The 15,059-nt window shown below is 42.2% G+C and overlaps 1 protein-coding gene and 1 pseudogene across 1 annotated transcript in view; both read left to right on the top strand.

Annotated features, from left to right (window-relative positions):
- The window catches only part of LOC124555507 (cysteine dioxygenase type 1), a 140,940-nt gene that overhangs the window by 31,604 nt on the left and 94,277 nt on the right, over positions 1–15,059 (top strand). The gene's annotated exons all lie outside the window — the stretch shown is intronic.
- On the top strand, positions 9,461–9,578 carry LOC124557132 (annotated as a pseudogene).

Here is a 15,059-nt window from a genome sequence, read left to right as displayed (position 1 = left end):
TCACACAAGAAAGGAAACAGCCTTTTACAAATGTGGTTTGTCTCAGAGCACTTCTGTTTCGCAAAGAAACAGACTGTTGGGTGAAACAATCTAAACTGCTCGTGGTCTCGCCAGAAAAATCTGCCTTTTAAGGCACATGATAGTCATGAAATCAGTATTTTACTTAACTTTAAGAGAAAGTGGAAAGGAAAGAGAAATAATGAGTATATTATGGAAGACAGATGGGTCTGGCTGATCGCTGGACTAAAAATAAATGAGTGAGCCACTTTTCAGCAAGTAAAAAAAAACAGTGCGACTCCAGATGGAGAACAAAATTTTGAAAATGTGCCAGAATGCCATTAAGTTTACGGTTGACAATTTTGTCAAAATATGAAATGTACTCTATTAAATGTGGGGTAAAAAAAAGAAAAACAGTTTAGCTCCTCTTCCAGGGAACCATTCCCGCGTTTACCTTACGTAATTTAAGAAAATCTCGATAAACTTAAACGTGAATGGCTGGAAGTGGATTTGAACCGCCAATCTCTCGAAAGCGAGGCTTAGGGTGACCAACTTTTCTGAACGAAAAGAAGGGAGATCCTTATATCCTTGACAAAAAATAAGGGAGATTAATAGCACGGCAAAATTTCGCCAAAATTCAAAGCAGTATTTGTAAAAGTAGACTATTTATTTACACATCACAATTACTTATACATATTTTGCAACAGATTTTGCCTCACTCAGTAGTTTTACATCATTTTTAGCAAATTCAAAGAATTCACTACACGAAAAAGGAAAATTCATGGCAACTTGTAGTTCAGATTTGGTTTAGTTTGTGCTACTTCTGCTCCTTACATCAGTCCACTTACTATTCATAAGAGAAAATACTCTCTTAGTGTGAGCATTACTGCCTGGTATACTCATAATAAAACAAACCAGCTTACCCAAGTTTTCAAAATTAACATTATTTGATTTCAAACTTATAAAAACCTGTATCCATTTCTGGCTAACATTACCATCTAAAGAGACCGCACATTTAACTGCATCGTTAGAACTACAAAACTCCTCATATAATTCATCTTCATTAATACAATCCAGCTTACGATATTCTACAACTGCATGCATGTCTTTGAATGTCAATTCCCTTTTTTGACATTGTGGGATTAAACTCTTCGAACTATTATCAAATTTACTACCTAAGTAAGAATATAAACAATCATAGAATTCAATGAAGTTGTCCTCACTACTAGATTTCAAATTTAAATCAAGAACAGAGGCTAATAATTTATGAGTACCACTAGCAAAAAACCTATCTCCCTTTCTCTGTCTAATTTTACTAATTAGTAAGTTTACAGCTTCATGAGATTCCATAATACTAAGGTCGGAATTCTCCAAATACTTTACTTTTTGAATGAAAACATGTCCAATATTCACAAAAAACTAATATAAGCTTGAACAATTGTTTCTACTTCTGTATTTTCATTGCAAAAATACTTTTTCAGAACTTTAGGAAAGTCTGATTCATCTATGCTTTTAAAACAGCTTTTTATAGGCTCCCAATTTTTTAAAAGCCTTTTTACAGCAGGAGTGAGAGATAACCATCTAGTATTCACATGTCGCAAAATTTCAGCCCATTCCACACCAACAAATTCAAAAAATGATTTTAGCGTTTCCCTTCGTTTGGCAGAGCAGGAAAAGTGACTATATATTTTTAACACCAACACTTCAACATCTACATATTGTAAACAGTTGCATGCACGTTTCATTGCATTATGAAGTACATGGTTAAAACAACTCGCTTTAAGGATTTTTTCATTTTCGTTAGTTAATAGTTTCATGACTGAATTATGCTTGCCATAATTTATATTGGCACCATCAGCACAGTATGACGATATATTACTGATATTCAAATTATTTGCTTTCAGTGAGTTTTTTTAACAACCTATGGACATCAATTGCACTTTCATCTGCCTGTTCTACGAAATCCAGCAATTTGTTTTGAATTCCGCTAAAGGGGTCAAAATATCGTATGACAATTGGAAACATTTTCCTGTTTAGGTGATTGCTAAAGAAAATAACATGAAACACTTCTTGGGGCCATTTAAAACTTCCAGAAAATCGTTCACACTTCTTGGGGCCAATACTTTCATTATCGTCATTTCAGCTTTAGTTCGCCCGCAAGATATTTTCTTTGACACATTAGATTCACTGAATATGTTTTTCGAAAGTTTGATAGTACAGTCCAAGCTCCTATAGCTTAGATTGTGCTGCACTGTGTGGTAGACTAATGAAAGTTCACCAGCAATGGTTTTCATATCTTCGTTTGTTAAGCCTTTGCTCAGGTGAGGAGAGATGAAGAACGTAGTTATTTTGGATGATGTAGTAACATCATTTGCCTTGTTTTTGTGACTTACAAGCAAATACAAGATGTTAACTCAGAAAATTGCGGATTACTAATTACTACGCACTGAACAGTAAGATATTATATATACGATTTTATATAAGATACATATTAATAATTTATTACCGTACCTGAAGTATTCATGTGCTGTCAACAACCGTTCTTGCCGCCATGCGCGATGCTAGACTCCCGTTTGCAAATTGAGCAGTTTGCTTTATAAGCATTTGACCGTGCTGGTCCAATCTGGGAATATAAAGCTTCCCATTTCGTAAGATATGTACACATATACTTTTTTTTTGGTGGCGCTTTAGCTTCATCTTCGCTGCCCATCAATCTCGAACAAGTTAACGACGATTCACAGTAAGCACTGGCACAGGAACAAAGTCACATCTAACCGCCAAGCGTCGGTCGATCATTCCAAAGATATTCGATAGACATAATGTCGACATCTAAGGTCGAAGGTCGATATAGAATCAGTTTTCTCTGCTGACTAGGAATGAATCCTGACAGTGCGTGCAAAATTTAAATGATCGAAAAATATTTTTATACACTGGTACGTGATAAGAAAATTACAGTTAAAAACGGGAGATAAACGGCCACTGAGCCTGAAAATACGGGAGCCGGGAGATTATGAAAAAATGTCTCTAAATACGGGAGATCCCGGGAAATACGGGAGATTTGGTCACCGTAGCGAGGCCTATGCCTTACCACTGTCCCTCCTCGTTGGTGCGGCTTGGCGGCGGTGGTTCTGGGGGTGATGGGGATGGGGGGCGGGTGATGGGGATGGGGGGGGGGGATGTGGAGGAAGGTCATACGCCATCTGCCCGAACATAACGTCCGAATGGCTGCTAATTATTGCAGAACTGTTCTGTCAATTGCCTCTCAAAGATATGACAGAAAAACCAGCTATAAATTAGAATAAAGTATTTCTTAAAAACGCAATGCTTCGCGATAAGTCCCATTTCAGAGCAATGTTTTTGACCCTGAGCACCAATCGACGTAGTGATAACACTCAAGTTATTCAAGATAAGGTGTAACCGGGTGGTAACAACAATCTACAGTGGCGAACTGGCATTTCCGTGCTGCATATTACAAGGAGGAAATTCCTAAACTTATTAATTTTCCCGTTGACAGTAATGGGAGATGGGGTAGCAGGTTACGTTTTTGCGAATTTACATCTGCAGTCATTCAGTTGTAGCGATACCCTGTCTAGTACGACACCCCAAAGGAGTCAGATTTTCATATAATCGTATAACCAAAGAACAGAGACACTTAATGGAATCAATATGTTACACTCCGTTAAGCGAATAAGTTGTTACCCAATTACTGTTGAACTTCGAAAAACTAATTTCTTTGTGTTCGAGATGATGGAAAATGGAAATTAGACAGTATTATTCGTTAGATACGGAAGTACTTTTGAGTTATTTTATTTGTGATGTAACTCCTTTCAATTACTAATCATAAATTTTTGTTGAGCGCTGGATAAGATTCTTTATATGAGTGAGGACGCCAGAAGCGTTATGTATACCTCTGCTGAGAATAAATTGGCTGGTACGACCACCAAGCTAATGGAAACCTAACAGATGTCTAGGGTTTCCTCAGAATTCGCATGTAAAAGTGGTACAGTTTTTGGTAGCAATCTCCTTTTCAGGTGTCAACTGAAAATAGTTGAGGTGTTACAATTTGCACGATTGGTCATCTGTCACTGTCGCTTCGCATTGCTTGCATTTCTATCTTTCGATTGTTTCAACGTCAATAACGCCTATCTAAATATCAGAACAAATTAGTTTCATAACCTTTTTTTAACAGATGTTTTGTTTCCTTGTGAAACTTGATGACGATAATAACGCAAAATTTTGTTTGCTTGAAAACATGTAAATTTATAATGCACATTGTGTTTGAATTATATTAGTCTTTCCCAAGTATTATTCTAGTTGTATGGTTTTTCCTATTCAGCGACGTCCCCGGAAACAATGTACTAACAGACTCCTTGATTCACTCTTTTGAATTGATTCTAGTGCGATGCTTCCAAGGCAAAATGAAGAGAAATTTATTTTTTGACACCAAGCGATTTAGCGCAGTGGTTAGCATACTGTACTCCCATTTAGGAGGACTACGGTTCAAACCCGCGTCCGGCCATCCTGAAGTTTTCGGAGATTTCGCTAAATCGCTTGAAGCAAATGCTGGGGTGGTTCCTTTGAAAGGGCGAGGCCGATTTCATTCTGCATTCTTCCCTAATCCGAGCTTGTACTCCGACTCTAATGATCGCGTTGTCGACGGGACTTTAAACACTAATCTCATTCTCCTCCTTCTTTCTTCGAGTTCCACTTCTTAATGCATCTGATGTGCAGGTTAAGTATACTACCACATCCTGTCGATTCTGCCCGCAGGTAATAACTCGAATTTCTCCACAGATCGACTGGATTTTCGATTCTGAATGATCCATTACTGTGGTAAGAACTGAAAATACTTAATTAAAGAGTAGAAAGTAGAGTACTAATCAGTCTCTGAACAGGCATAGCCCCACTAAAAGTGAAATGCTCTTTCGTTTCTATAACCCAGACAGCTACATCGCATAAATTGCAGTTCGAGTCATGGTGGAACGTGGCACATAAGCCAGTGGCAGTAGCGTTAGAAAGCAGAAAATTGAAGGACCGAGCGCCTGTTAATACTCAAAATCTTTGGCCAGTCAAGCACCAACCCACATAAATAAGTTGTTTTGGTCTGATACATATAGTTGCTTGAAGGTCCGCCCCCGGTAGCAGAGTGGTCAGAGCGACAGAAAGATTTTCTCCGCTCACGGACTGGGTGTTGTGTCGTCCTAATCATCATCATTTCATCCCCATCAACGCGCAAGTCGCCAAAATGGCGTCCAATCGAAAGACTTGCACCCGACGAACGGTCTACCCGACGGGAGGCCCTAGTCACACGTATTATTTTAGTTGCTTGACGGACGGAAATATGTATCCATTAGTGTATGATTCGAGCGAAACAAGCAATATGGAGTCTCTTGTATGTGCTCTTATTTCCGTGGGATTATTTCTACAACGGTTTGTTCAAAATTATCGGAGCTGTAGCAATAGATAAGACCCCCGACTTGTATTTGCGAAGAGCATGTTTCAAATTTCAGTTCTATAACCTGATTTATGTTTCCCGTAGTTTCCCTCAATCGTTTCAGACAATGGTGTTTCGGTTCATTTGGAAAAAAAGGCCAATTTGTCTGATTACTTATTCTGTTCCCGAATATTAAGTTGTCTCTCTGATTTCAATAATCAGATTTGCAGAAGGTGAGTTAGCCGAATGTTAGGATGAGTGTAGCTTTTCGAGGCAGTTTTTATGATGAATCAAATCAAATAGCAGCGTTGTGCTTGCGCAGAATATTGCGTGTATTTCTCGATTATATTCACGAAGTGCCGCATTGAGGTTGACCGACATTTCCTAAGAATGTTTCACTATTAAGAATAGTGGTACTGATACGTCTGAAGCACTGGTGCTCTGCTTTTGAACTCGTAACATATGGGCAAATGATTACACAGGAAAATGCTGAAGAAAGTGACACAGCAACAAAGTATTCTGCATGATTATAGACAGTTCACTCACATTAATGCGACCACCGCGTATACAAGGTGTTACAAAAAGGTACGGCCAAACTTTCAGGAAACATTCCTCACACACAAATAAAGAAAAGATGTTATGTGGACATGTGTCCGGAAACGCTTAATTTCCATGTTAGAGCTCATTTTAGTTTCGTCAGTATGTACTGTACTTCCTCGATTCACCGCCAGTTGGCCCAATTCAAGGAAGGTAATGTTGACTTCGGTACTTGTGTTGACATGCGACTCATTGCTCTACAGTACTAGCATCAAGCACATCAGTACGTAGCATCAACAGGTTAGTGTTCATCACGAACGTGGTTTTGCAGTCAGTGCAATGTTTACAAATGCGGAGTTGGCAGATGCCCATTTGATGTATGGATTAGCACGGGGCAATAGCCGTGGCGCGGTACGTGTGTATCGAGACAGATTTCCAGAACGAAGGTGTCCCGACAGAAAGACGTTCGAAGCAACTGATCGGCGTCTTAGGGAGCACGAAACATTCCAGCCTATGACTCGCGACTGGGGAAGACCTAGAACGACGAGGACACCTGCAATGGACGAGGAAATTCTTCGTGCAGTTGACGATAACCCTAATGTCAGCGTCAGAGAAGTTGCTGCTGTACAAGGTAACGTTGACCACGTCACTGTATGTAGAGTGTTACGGGAGAACCAGTTGTTTCCGTACCATGTACAGCGTGTGCAGGCACTATCAGCAGCTGATTGGCCTCCACGGGTACGCTTCTGCGAATGGTTCATCCAACAATGTGTCAATTCCTCATTTCAGTGCAAATGTTCTCTTTACGGATGAGGCTTCATTCCAACGTGATCGAATTGTAAATTTCCACAATCAGCATGTGTGGGATGACGAGAATCCGCACGCAGTTGTGCAATCACGTCATTAACACAGATTTTCTGTGAACGTTTGGGCAGGCATTGTTGGTGATGTCTTGATGGAGCCCCATGTTCTTCCACCTACGCTCAATGGAGCACGTTATCATGATTTCATACGGGATACTCTACCTGTGCTGCTGGAACATGTGCCTTTACAAGTAGGACACAACATGTGGTTCATGCACGATGGAGCTCCTGCACATTTCAGTCGAACGGTTCGTACGCTTCTCAACAACAGATTCGGTGACATATGGATTGGTAGAGGCGGACCAATTCCATGGCCTCCTCGCTCTCCTGACCGCAACCCTCTTGACTTTCATTTATGGGGGCATTTGAAAGCTCTTGTCTGCGCAACCTCGGTACCAAATGTAGACACTCTTCGTGCTCGTATTGTGGACGACTGTGATACAATACGCCATTCTCCGGGGCTGCATCAGCGCATCAGGGATTCCATGCGACGGAGGGTGGATGCATGTATCCTGGGTAACGGAGGACATTTTGAACATTTCCTGTAACAAAGTGTTTGAAGTCACGCTGGTACGTTCTGTTGCAGTGTGTTTCCATTCCATGATTAATGTGATTCAAAGAGAAGTAATAAAATGAGCTCTTACATGGAAAGTAAGCGTTTCCGGACACATGTCCACATAACATATTTTCTTTCTTTGTGTGTGAGGAATGTTTCCTGAAAGTTTGGCCGTACCTTTTTGTAACACCCTGTATTCGACGTCAACTTTCAATAAGCACTCACAGACAATACGTGGCAGCACTAGCAGTGGAGGGTATATAAAGCGTGTCTGGGGAATTCGGAAAACAGTACAGTTGTTGTGGTAATTCGGAAACGGAGCGATTTATCTGACATCCAAAGGGTATGATCATAGGCTTGCGGGCCAAGGGCGGAAGCATTTCCGAAACGGCTAAGTTTTTAAACTGTGAACATGCCACCATGGCAAAATGGCGCTATTCAAATCCGGCGGCGAGGCAACCGTGGCGTACCACGGGTCACAGGTGACAGGGGTAAACGACGGCTGCAAAGATGTGTACAGGCGCATAGCCGTGCAACTGTTGAGCTACTGACAGCCCAGATGAACGAACGGTGTCTCCTCAACGACCGTTAGCCCCCTGTTCAAGCACCCGTGCTGTCTGCTCTTCATCATCGACGAAGGCTGGAATGCACGCCAGTACCGCTACTGGACGTTCGCTGAGTGGCGACAGGTGGAATTTTCAGACGCCAGATGGCCGTTGGCGTGTACGGTGTGAAACGTACAAAAGCAAACACGTTGCTATAATCGTCCGAGGTGTCCAGGCCGGACGAGGAAGCGTTGTTATCTGGGGACTGTTTTCGTGACATTCCTTGGATGATTTCGCCATTCTGAAAGGCACAGTGGGTCAACACAGATATGGATCTATCCTCGGGGACCAAGTTCACCTCTACATGCTGTTCGTGTTTCCTATGCACGAGGGCATCTACCAGCAGGTTAATACAAAGTATCACACAGCTAGTTGTGTACGTGCGTGGCTTGAAGAGCACCAAGATGAGTTTACCGTACTCCCTGGCTACCAAACTGCCCGGATTTTAACCCAGTCGAGAATCTGTGGAACCACCTCGATCCGGCTGTTACGCGCCATTGATCCTCAATCGAGAAACCTAGGGCAGCTGGCCACTGCACTGGAGTCGACGTGGCTCCACAGCCCTGTCGGTACCTTCCAGAACTTCAATGACTATTCCTGCGCGTCTCGCAGCGATCTGCGCTGCAAGATGTCTTTATTCAAACTTTTGACAGGTGGTCATATAATGTGACTGGGCTGTGTAAGTGTGGAATACCTGAAACCATCTGTCACATTCGATGTAATGATCGTGCGTATGACTTTAATGCGCAATTCCGTTCGGTCGTTTATGCCTTGTTATTAATTTTAGCGAATAATTACCCTGAAATTACTTATGCGTTTGTGTTATCTCTGCCGCTAATGTGGCGCTCATTGGTTACTTGATTCCCCAGTGCTTTACATCTTGTACGTGACAATAAAGAAATCTTCTTACTGCCATTAACGTCCGCCAATTTTTGTTTCTCGAATGGTTCTGAAGCGGTGTAGCTCAAATACAACCCAAGCTACCATCCACTGTTACCTCTCCTCACATAAACTGAATGTTTTAAATTGCGTTTACTAAGGAGATCAGTGAATCCATACCGATCTTCATTGTTGTAAAAATAAAGTGACACATTCGCGTTCTTCGCATCATAGAGCCGATTTATTTGGTAGTTCAGATCTGTTATGCAGGAAGACAAGGTTCTGAGTGATGTTCGTAACCAAACGTGGGACACACTCTTTTGCTTTAGTGTTCTCCGTGGAAGCTCTTGAAAAACCACGTTTTACTGTATGTGCTGCAACTCGAGTGTAGAAATTACAGAGGAACTAGTCTGTTAAAAGATGCGTACAAGATCTACTAAAAAATTCTGAGCAATAGAATAACAGTTCTAGGCGAAGATCAAAGTTGATAATGCGATAAACTCAGGACAAGACGCAGTTGGCAGTACATAGGCTAAACCATGTACGTACAGAATATAATGTTTAAAATTGCATTACGTCAGATGAAAGTGCCAACGGCCTTGCCACAGTGGTAACACCGGTTCCCGTCAGATCACCGAAGTTAAGCGCTATCGGGCTGGGCTAGCACTTGGATGGGTGACCATTGGGTCCGCTGAGCGCTGTTGGCATGCGAAGTGCACTCAGCCCATGTGAGGCAATCTGAGGAACTACTTGATTGAGAAGTAGCGCCTCCGGTCTCGGAAATTGACATACGGACGGGAGAGCAGTGTGCTGACCACATGCCCGTCCGTATCTGCATCCGGTGATGCCTGTAATTGAGGATGACACGGCGGCCGGTCGGTACCGTTGGGTCTTCATGGCCTGTTCGGGTGGAGTTAAGACGAAAGTGGCAGCCTTTTCAAGATAAATACTTAGTAAACTCGGAGACAGTAAAACAATGAAATAATTTAATATGTAACCTGCAACACAGGTTATGATAATGATAATCAAATAGATGAAAAGCTTATCAAATTTGAAGCTACGAGGGTAATCCCAAAAGTAAGGTCTCCTATTTCTTTATAAGTACATAGACCTGTTTATTTCTACAATGGTTTACATCAGTTTACAGCTTGAACATGTAGCTATTTTTTGACATAATCACCATTCCTGTCGATGAATTTTTGTAGACGCTGTGGCAGTTTTTGTACGCCCAAGTCATACCAGCTCGCCGCCATGCTGTTCAGAAAGTTATGAACCTCTTCTTTCACGTCATCGTCGGAGCTGAATCGCTGGGACCACAGTTATCGCTGACAGGTATTGTGAGACTCTGAAAAAAATCAATCGGGCAATTCAGAACCGGAGAAGTGGAATGTTGAGCAAGGGCGTACACATTCTCCATGACAACGCTCGCCCAAACATCACTCGGCAAACCTTTGCTCTCCTGCAACAGTTTCAGTGGAACATGATCACCCACCCACCCTATAGTCCTGACTTGGCGCCCAGTGAGTATCACCTGTTCCCTAGGTTGAAAGAACATTTGGCCGGAAAGCGATTCAGCTCCGATGACGAGGTGAAAGAAGAGGTTCATAACCTTCTGAACAGCATGGCGGCGAGCTGGTATGACATGGGCATACAAAAACTGCCACAGCGTCTACAAAAATGCGTCGACAGAAATGGTGATTATGTCGAAAAATAGCTAAATGTTCAAGCTGTAAACTGATGTAAACCATTGTAGCCGGCCGAAGTGGCCGTGCGATTAAAGGCGCTGCAGTCTGGAACCGTAAGACCGCTACGGTCGCAGGTTCGAATCCTGCCTCGGGCATGGATGTTTGTGATGTCCTTAGGTTAGTTAGGTTTAACTAGTTCTAAGTTCTAGGGGACTAATGACCTCAGCAGTTGAGTCCCATAGTGCTCAGAGCCATTTGAACCATTTTTTAAACCATTGTAGAAATAAACAGGTCTATGTACTTATAAAAAAATAGGAGTGCTTACTTTTGGGATTACCCTCGTATATGAGAAACAATAAACAGAATGTTCAACTATCAAATCCGAAAATATACAAGTATCAGGTTTTATAAAACAACATTGCTATTGTACGAAAGCGAAGGTAATCATACGAATGTGATTGTTATCCATGAGGAAATAGTTTAATACAGAGATAGATGGAAACTACATGTGAAGAAAATGAGAAATGAAAGACTAACATAGAAAATCCTGAACTACAATCTGAACAGTAGGAGACACATAGAGGAACCAGGGATATGGTGGACATAAACGTTGTAAGACGGAGGTGGCACGTGCCTAATCCCTGTATGTAAGACGAGGACGACCTTGAAACACAGAATATAGCCGTATTCCACAGGGCTATTTTAGGGATCTGTTACTCAGCATAGTGTTAACTGTGCTAGAATTGCTCTCGTCACTTGTTCACTGTTACTATCTACCAATTCGTTAACAAGAATACTGTCCTTGAAGTCTCCCGGCAAAGTTAAAAGGACTTTCTTCCACCAAAGGTCAAACGATATTCGCAGTTATCAGATAATTTTATAATCGATGGTCATATCTGCATCACAGAACAGCAAGAGTGGTTTTTTGATAATGAAGTAAGAAAGTATAGGATAGGTAAGAAACAAGGCTGAATCTTCAAGTTTCTACTACTGTGGTGTTTTAAAATCGTTATTTTTAGAGCTTCGTCAGATTTCATTCCAAGTGCTATGCCCCTCTTGTAAATGGGGGTCTATCAGCCGAACTATGTACTCAGCATCCGCCTTTACTGTTCAGTGTATTGTGCAGTGTACACTATCTGAGCAATGGCATACGGAGATCCCTATGTAATACGGAAAATGTCACATGAGGCCGACCAGCTAGTATAAATGGAGGCGAGGAGTATTGTTTTCCCACTAGAGATTCAGTAACAGCAGAATGTGTCGATCAGGAGAGCTCAGTGACTCCGAACGGGGACTACTCACAGGATGTCACTTGAGTAACAAATCAGTTAGGCATTTACAGCCTTATAAAGCTGCCCAACTCGACTGTTGGTGACAACAGTTAAACCAAGACAAGGCAGACTTTATGTACTGACGGACAGAGACGGTCGAGCATTGCTCAAAGCGATTTTTAAAAAATCACATGAAATCAGCGGAAGGAGTCATGCCTGAATTCCAAAGTGCTACAGCAGTCCAGCTAGTACAATGACTGTGCGTAGGGATTTAAAAAGAATGAGGAGCAGTGGTCAAATAGCTGCTGCCGGCCGTTGTGGCCGAGCGGTTCTAGGCTCTTCAGTCTGGAACCGCGCGACCGCTACGGTCGCAGGTTTGAATCCTGCCTCGGACAGGGATGTGTGTGATGTCCTTAGGTTGGTTAGGTTTAAGTAGTTCTAAGTTCTAGGGGATTCATGACCTCAGATGTTAAGTCCCATAGTGCTCAGAGCCATTTGAACCATCTGAAATAGCTGCTCATAAGCCACACATTTTGTAGACAATGCTAAGCGACGCTCGAAGTGGCGTAAATAGCGACACCGATCGACAGTTGATGACTAGAAACGATTGGTTTGGATTGGTGAACCATACTATACCCTGTGGTCATTCGGTGGACGGATTTGAGTTTGGCGAATACCTGGAAAACGTCGCCTGACATCGTGCGTAGTGACAACGGTGAACTACCTCGAAGGTGGTGTTATGGTATGGGGTGTTAGTCGTGGTTAGGGTGTGATACTCTTATTGTGCTTAAGAATCCGGTAAATACGGAAGGAAATTAACACATTTTATAGCATTTTGTACTGCGAACCGTGGGGGAATAGTTCGGAGACGAAGATTGTTTGTATCAGCATGACAGTGCAACCTTTCATTAACAGCATCTGTGAGGCAATGGTTTTTGGACAATAACATTCCTGAAATGGACTGACCTACCCGTAGTCCCGACCTTAATACAATGGAACATCTGTGGGGTGAGTGAGACGCCGAATTCCCTCCAGAACCCAGCGTGCAACACCAGTACCCTCTCTGATTTCGACTTGAGGAAGAGTGGACTGACGTCCCCCACAGACGTTCAGACACCTCATTTTAAATGTTCCCTGCAGAAAAAAATGGCTCTGAGCACTATGGGACTCAACTGCTGCGGTCATTAGTCCCCTAGAACTTAGAACTAGTTAAACCTAACCTAACCTAAGGACATCACAAACATCCATGCCCGAGGCAGGATTCGAACCTGCGACCGTAGCGGTCTTGCGGTTCCAGACTGCAGCGCCTTTAACCGCACGGCCACTTCGGCCGGCTTCCCTGCAGAGTCCAAGTCGTCATAAAGACGAAGGGTGGACAAACCCCATTTAATGTTCACTAATAAGTGTCCGAATACTTCTGATCGGATAGTGATACAGATTGTGCGAAACGCTTGGGGCTAAACTTAGACATATGCAGAGAACCCTAAACTGAATATCTGCAGATAAGAAACCAATGGTTGGATATGAATAATTCAAACGGTAGCAGTTATTACACACGTGGTTGTAAATTGCTTATACCCCATAAAGTTCGTCTGAGCAGCTGCCAGACGGCTACTTTCAAGCTTCAGGAAGTAGGCGTAACTGCACATGCGCAGCTACGATGGAGCCCGTGCTCGGTTTTTTTGCTTTGCTCAAACGCTTCTCGTCGCATTTCTGTTTGGACCTTCGTCAGTACTGGAGCATCACGCGATCATGTACAGCACTGTGGAATGTTGTTCTGACAGGACATACGCAGTTACTGTACTCAGGGCAATTGTTTTAGCATATAGTACCGTGATCAGGAATCCAAAATTATGAAGCAGTTGTTGGAATAATACTCATTTCAAAACTAGACTATAGTAATGATAGAGAAGCAACACTGCGTGAAACAACAGCAGAAGTCGATGTGGGACGTAAGACGAACGTATCCGTTATGAGAATGCGGCGAAATTTGGCGTTAAAGAGCTACGTCAACAGACGACCGGCGCGAATGCCTCTGCTAACAGCACGACATCGAATGCAGCGCCTCTCCTGGGCTCGTGACCATAATGGTTGGACCCTAAACGACTCGAAAACCGCGACCTGGTCAGGTGAGTTCCGATTTCAGCTGGTAAGAGCTGATGGTAGGGTTCGATTGTGGCTCAGACTCCACCAAACCACGGACCCACGTTGTCAACAAGAGACTGCGCATGCTAATCCACTGGAAATAGTTATTCATGGATTTCATGTTCCCAAATGGAATTTTTTATAGATGAGAATGAGCAATGACACTGGGCCACAGTTGTTCGCGATTCCTTTGAAGAACATTCTGAACAGTTAGAGATAATGATTTGGCCACCCAGATCGCACGACGTAAATGCCGTCGAACATTTATAGGGCATAATCGAGAGGTCAGTTCGTGCACAGAATCCTACACCGGCAACGTTTTCGCATTTATGTACGGGTATAGAGGCAGCATGGCTCAGTATTTCTGTAGGGGAATGCCAAAGACTTGCTGAGTACATACCAAGTCAAGTCGCTGCACTATCCAGAGCCAAAGAAGGTTCGGCATGATATTAGGCGTTTGTCTCCACGGTGTATTTTGTTATGTATTGACTTTAACATAGATTTTTTACTGGAACTGTGAAATACTGTTAAGATGCAACATTTCCAATCAGGTTTACATCGACACAGCACTGCCCAAAACTAGAAAGAAGGAATACAAATTCCTTGCATAACTAAAAAACAGTTCCTTGTATACACCAGAACTAAAGGCAATAAGTTATTTTATGACTACCTGCATTTGAAACTGTATAAACATTTAATAAGATCATCTGTAAATCCAAGAGTCTGTACAACTGACACTTTATATTCTACTTTAGGAATTAATATAAAGCGATCTGAGAAGTTACTATGATAAAACGCGGTATGTTGCCAGTCTATAATTTACCGAGAATAACGTTGTGTAAGTTTAAGACGTAAACAACACGAAATCAGAAATAACATGAGTCCTAGAGGAGGTACCAGGCAGATATTGAAAATGTCTTGTGATCGAAATACATTGTGTTTTGCGGAAGGTATGAGAGAAACCATTAACTCTGCTAAACCACAGTAAAAATAATAATTCGGTTAAAAGTAAGCATTTGTATGTCCAGATTCACACTGATGTACCTACTTAGTATTAAGCTTTTCAGCTTTATTTTCGGGTTGCCAA

Source organism: Schistocerca americana, chromosome X (genome assembly GCF_021461395.2).
Source record: "Schistocerca americana isolate TAMUIC-IGC-003095 chromosome X, iqSchAmer2.1, whole genome shotgun sequence".
NCBI classification, from domain to species: domain Eukaryota; kingdom Metazoa; phylum Arthropoda; class Insecta; order Orthoptera; family Acrididae; genus Schistocerca; species Schistocerca americana.
The sequence above is the reverse complement of the archived record's forward strand: the minus strand, read 5'-3'. Positions and strand labels throughout refer to the sequence as shown.